This window comes from Eucyclogobius newberryi, unplaced genomic scaffold (genome assembly GCF_026437365.1).
Source record: "Eucyclogobius newberryi isolate DKJ021-1_F unplaced genomic scaffold, fEucNew1.0.hap1 SCAF_10, whole genome shotgun sequence".
In the NCBI taxonomy this organism is placed as follows: domain Eukaryota; kingdom Metazoa; phylum Chordata; class Actinopteri; order Gobiiformes; family Gobiidae; genus Eucyclogobius; species Eucyclogobius newberryi.
The window spans coordinates 2,475,062-2,480,530 of NW_027315724.1; positions in this window are offsets into that span (position 1 = coordinate 2,475,062).

Sequence of the window (5,469 nt, forward strand, 5' to 3'; positions counted from 1 at the left end):
GGGTTAGGGTTAGGGTTAGTGTTAGTGTTAGTGTTAATGTTAGTGTTAGTGTTAGGGCTAGGGTTAGTGTTAGTGTTAGTGTTAGGGTTAGTGTTAGTGTTAGGGTTAGTGTTAGGGTTAGTGTTAGTGTTAGGGTTAGTGTTCGGGTTAGTGTTAGGGTTAGTGTTAGGGTTAGTGTTAGTGTTAGTGTTAGGGTTAGGGTTAGGGTTAGGGTTACGGTTAGTGTTAGTGTTAGTGTTAGTGTTAGGGTTAGTGTTAGTGTTAAGGTTAGTGTTAGGGTTAGTGTTCGGGTTAGTGTTAGGGTTAGTGTTAGTGTTAGGGTTAGTGTTAGGGTTAGTGTTAGGGTTAGTGTTAGTGTTAGTGTTAGGGTTAGTGTTAGTGTTAGGGTTAGGGTTAGTGTTAGGGTTAGTGTTAGTGTTAGGGTTAGGGTTAGTGTTAGTGTTAGGGTTAGGGTTAGGGTTAGTGTTAGTGTTAGTGTTAGTGTTAGTGTTAGTGTTAGTGTTAGTGTTAGTGTTAGGGTTAGTGTTAGTGTTAGGGTTAGTGTTAGGGTTAGTGTTCGGGTTAGTGTTAGGGTTAGTGTTAGTGTTAGGGTTAGTGTTAGGGTTAGTGTTAGGGTTAGGGTTAGGGTTAGGGTTAGGGTTAGTGTTAGTGTTAGGGTTATTGTTAGGGTTAGTGTTAGGGTTAGGGTTAGGGTTAGTGTTAGTGTTAGTGTTAGTGTTAGTGTTAGGGTTAGGGTTAGTGTTAGTGTTAGTGTTAGTGTTAGTGTTAGGGTTAGGGTTAGTGTTAGTGTTAGTGTTAGTGTTAGGGTTAGTGTTAGTGTTAGTGTTAGTGTTAGGGTTAGTGTTAGTTTTAGTGTTAGTGTTAGTGTTAGTGTTAGGGCTAGGGTTAGGGTTAGGGTTATTGTTAGTGTTAGTGTTAGTGTTACGGCTAGGGTTAGGGTTAGTGTTAGTGTTAGGGTTAGGGTTAGTGTTAGGGTTAGGGTTAGTGTTAGGGTTAGTGTTAGGGTTAGTGTTAGGGTTAGTGTTAGTGTTAGTGTTAGGGTTAGGGTTAGTGTTAGGGTTAGTGTTAGTGTTAGTGTTAGGGTTAGTGTTAGTGTTAGGGTTAGTGTTAGTGTTAGTGTTAGGGTTAGTGTTAGTGTTAGTGTTAGTTTTAGTGTTAGTGTTAGTGTTAGTGTTAGGGCTAGGGTTAGGGTTAGGGTTAGGGTTAGTGTTAAGGTTAGTGTTAATGTTAGTGTTAGTGTTAGTGTTAGGGCTAGGGTTAGTGTTAGTGTTAGTGTTAGTGTTAGTGTTAGTGTTAGTGTTAGTGTTAGGGTTAGTGTTAGTGTTAGTGTTAGTGTTATTTTTAGGGCTAGGGTTAGTGTTAGTGTTAGTGTTAGGGCTATGGTTAGGGTTAGTGTTAATGTTAGTGTTAGTGTTAGGGCTAGGGTTAGTGTTAATGTTAGTGTTAGTGTTAGTGTTAGTGTTAGGGCTAGGGTTAGGGTTAGTTTTAGTGTTAGTGTTAATGTTAGTGTTAGTGTTAGGGCTAGGGTTAGTGTTAGTGTTAGGGTTAGTGTTAGTGTTAGTGTTAGGGTTAGTGTTAGGGTTAGTGTTAGTGTTAGGGTTAGTGTTCGGGTTAGTGTTAGGGTTAGTGTTAGTGTTAGGGTTAGTGTTAGGGTTAGTGTTAGTGTTAGGGTTAGGGTTAGGGTTAGTGTTAGTGTTAGGGTTAGGGTTAGGGTTAGGGTTAGGGTTAGTGTTAGTGTTAGTGTTAGGGTTAGTGTTAGTGTTAGGGTTAGTGTTAGGGTTAGTGTTCGGGTTAGTGTTATGGTTAGTGTTAGTGTTAGTGTTAGGGTTAGGGTTAGTGTTAGTGTTAGGGTTAGGGTTAGGGTTAGGGTTAGTGTTAGTGTTAGTGTTAGTGTTAGTGTTAGTGTTAGGGTTAGTGTTAGTGTTAGTGTTAGGGTTAGTGTTAGGGTTAGTGTTCGGGTTAGTGTTAGGGTTAGTGTTAGTGTTAGGGTTAGTGTTAGGGTTAGTGTTAGTGTTAGTGTTAGGGTTAGTGTTAGTGTTAGGGTTAGTGTTAGGGTTAGTGTTAGGGTTAGGGTTAGTGTTAGTGTTAGGGTTAGGGTTAGGGTTAGTGTTAGTGTTAGTGTTAGTGTTAGTGTTAGGGTTAGTGTTAGTGTTAGGGTTAGTGTTAGGGTTAGTTTTCGGGTTAGTGTTAGGGTTAGTGTTAGTGTTAGGGTTAGTGTTAGGGTTAGTGTTAGGGTTAGTGTTAGGGTTAGTGTTAGTGTTAGGGTTAGGGTTAGTGTTAGTGTTAGTGTTAGGGTTAGGGTTAGGGTTAGTGTTAGTGTTAGTGTTAGGGTTAGGGTTAGTGTTAGTGTTAGTGTTAGGGTTAGTGTTAGTGTTAGTGTTAATGTTAGTGTTAGTGTTAGGGCTAGGGTTAGTGTTAGTGTTAGTGTTAGGGTTAGTGTTAGTGTTAGGGTTAGTGTTAGGGTTAGTGTTAGTGTTAGGGTTAGTGTTCGGGTTAGTGTTAGGGTTAGTGTTAGGGTTAGTGTTAGTGTTAGTGTTAGGGTTAGGGTTAGGGTTAGGGTTAGTGTTAGTGTTAGTGTTAGTGTTAGGGTTAGTGTTAGTGTTAGGGTTAGTGTTAGGGTTAGTGTTCGGGTTAGTGTTAGGGTTAGTGTTAGTGTTAGGGTTAGTGTTAGGGTTAGTGTTAGGGTTAGTGTTAGTGTTAGTGTTAGGGTTAGTGTTAGTGTTAGGGTTAGGGTTAGTGTTAGGGTTAGTGTTAGTGTTAGGGTTAGGGTTAGTGTTAGTGTTAGGGTTAGGGTTAGGGTTAGTGTTAGTGTTAGTGTTAGTGTTAGTGTTAGTGTTAGTGTTAGTGTTAGGGTTAGTGTTAGTGTTAGGGTTAGTGTTAGGGTTAGTGTTCGGGTTAGTGTTAGGGTTAGTGTTAGTGTTAGGGTTAGTGTTAGGGTTAGTGTTAGGGTTAGGGTTAGGGTTAGGGTTAGGGTTAGTGTTAGTGTTAGGGTTATTGTTAGGGTTAGTGTTAGGGTTAGGGTTAGGGTTAGTGTTAGTGTTAGTGTTAGTGTTAGTGTTAGTGTTAGTGTTAGTGTTAGGGTTAGGGTTAGTGTTAGTGTTAGTGTTAGTGTTAGTGTTAGGGTTAGGGTTAGTGTTAGTGTTAGTGTTAGTGTTAGGGTTAGTGTTAGTGTTAGTGTTAGTGTTAGTGTTAGGGTTAGTGTTAGTTTTAGTGTTAGTGTTAGTGTTAGTGTTAGGGCTAGGGTTAGGGTTAGGGTTATTGTTAGTGTTAGTGTTAGTGTTACGGCTAGGGTTAGGGTTAGTGTTAGTGTTAGGGTTAGTGTTAGGGTTAGTGTTAGGGTTAGTGTTAGGGTTAGTGTTAGGGTTAGTGTTAGTGTTAGTGTTAGGGTTAGGGTTAGTGTTAGGGTTAGTGTTAGTGTTAGTGTTAGGGTTAGTGTTAGTGTTAGGGTTAGTGTTAGTGTTAGTGTTAGGGTTAGTGTTAGTGTTAGTGTTAGTTTTAGTGTTAGTGTTAGTGTTAGTGTTAGGGTTAGTGTTAGGGTTAGTGTTAGGGTTAGTGTTAGTGTTAGGGTTAGGGTTAGTGTTAGTGTTAGTGTTAGTGTTAGGGTTAGGGTTAGGGTTAGTGTTAGGGTTAGTGTTAGTGTTAGTGTTAGTGTTAGATTTAGTGTTAGGGTTAGGGTCAGTGTTAGTGTTAGTGTTAGTGTTAGTGTTAGGGTTAGGGTTAGTGTTAGTGTTAGTGTTAGTGTTAGGGTTAGGGTTAGTGTTAGTGTTAGTGTTAGTGTTAGTGTTAGTGTTAGTGTTAGGGTTAGTGTTAGGGTTAGTGTTAGTGTTAGTGTTAGTGTTAGGGTTAGGGTTAGTGTTAGTGTTAGTGTTAGTGTTAGTGTTAGTGTTAGTGTTAGTGTTAGGCTAGGGTTAGTGTTAGTGTTAGTGTTACGGCTAGGGTTAGGGTTAGTGTTAGTGTTAATGTTAGTGTTAGTGTTAGTGTTAGGGCTAGGGTTAGTGTTAGGGCTAGGGTTAGGGTTAGTGTTAGTGTTAGGGTTAGTGTTAGGGTTAGTGTTAGTGTTAGTGATGAAGCCTGCGTAATTTCAGCCTGGAAGACCTAACTCCATCCTACATCAAGGCCACCATGGAAGGACCCCTCTCCCCAGCGCCATCATCGCACTCAAGCGGGCGTGGCCTGGGCGTGGCCTGTCCGTCTGTGAGAGTCAGATCCCTCACTTCACCCTGGACTCTCCCAGGTTTCTGCGCTTATCCCAAAGAGATTATGCAGCTTTTCCTGGCCAAAGAAGTAGGGTGAAAGGTCAGGGGGCGTCTGAACCATGGCCCCCGCTCCTCATCCCCAATCAACGCTCCCAGTGACTCCTCCCTGCTCCCAATCAGCACCAGGCGGTCGCATTTAAGCCCTCAGGCAGATGGCTCGGCCGCTCAAACCGTACTGCGACCCACCGCCTCCCCAGCTCCTCCTCTACATTCCCCTCATCCTCTACCTCCTCTTCACATCTACCACCACCAGGCTCCAGGCTCCGGGGGGAGACATCTAATACAAATAGATCATGGAGGGCCCATGATTGCAACGTCTTCCGCCGGGGTCTGAGCGCCAAATAACTCACGGATAAAGCTTGCTAAACAGACCATTCTCGTGGTCTCTTTGTCTCTCCAGGGTGAATTAGTGTTAGGGTTAGAGTTAGTGTTAGTGTTAGGGTTAGTGTTAGTGTTAGGGTTAGGGTTAGTGTTAGGGTTAGGGTTAGGGTTAGTGTTAGGGTTAGGGTTAGGGTTAGGGTTAGGGTTAGTGTTAGGGTTAGGGTTAGTGTTAGGGTTAGGGTTAGGGTTAGTGTTAGTGTTAGTGTTAGGGTTAGGGTTAGTGTTAGGGTTAGTGTTAGGGTTAGGGTTAGGGTTAGTGTTAGTGTTAGTGTTAGGGTTAGTGTTAGTGTTAGGGTTAGTGTTGTTGTTAGTGTTAGTGTTGTTGTTAGTGTTAGGGTTAGTGTTAGTGTTAGGGTTAGGGTTAGTGTTAGGGTTAGGGTTAGGGTTAGGGTTAGTGTTAGTGTTAGGGTTAGGGTTAGTGTTAGGGTTAGTGTTAGGGTTAGGGTTAGGGTTAGGGTTAGGGTTAGGGTTAGTGTTAGTGTTAGGGTTAGTGTTAGTGTTAAGGTTAGGGTTAGGGTTAGTGTTAGTGTTAGTGGGTTAGGGTTAGGGTTAGTGTTGTTGTTAGTGTTAGGGTTAGTGTTAGGGTTAGTGTTAGGGTTAGGGTTAGGGTTACCCAAGTGTTTAGTTTGACAAATATATTGAAAAGCGGTTAGGGTTAGGGTTAGGGTTAGAGGGTTAGGGTTAGTGTTAGTGTTAGGGTTAGGGTTAGGGTTAGGGTTAGGGTTAGTGTTAGGGTTAGTGTTAGGGTTAGGGTTAGGGTCAGTGTTAGGGTTAGTGTTAGGGTTAGGGTTAGTGTTAGTGTTAGGGTTAGGGTTAGTGTTAGGGTTAGGGT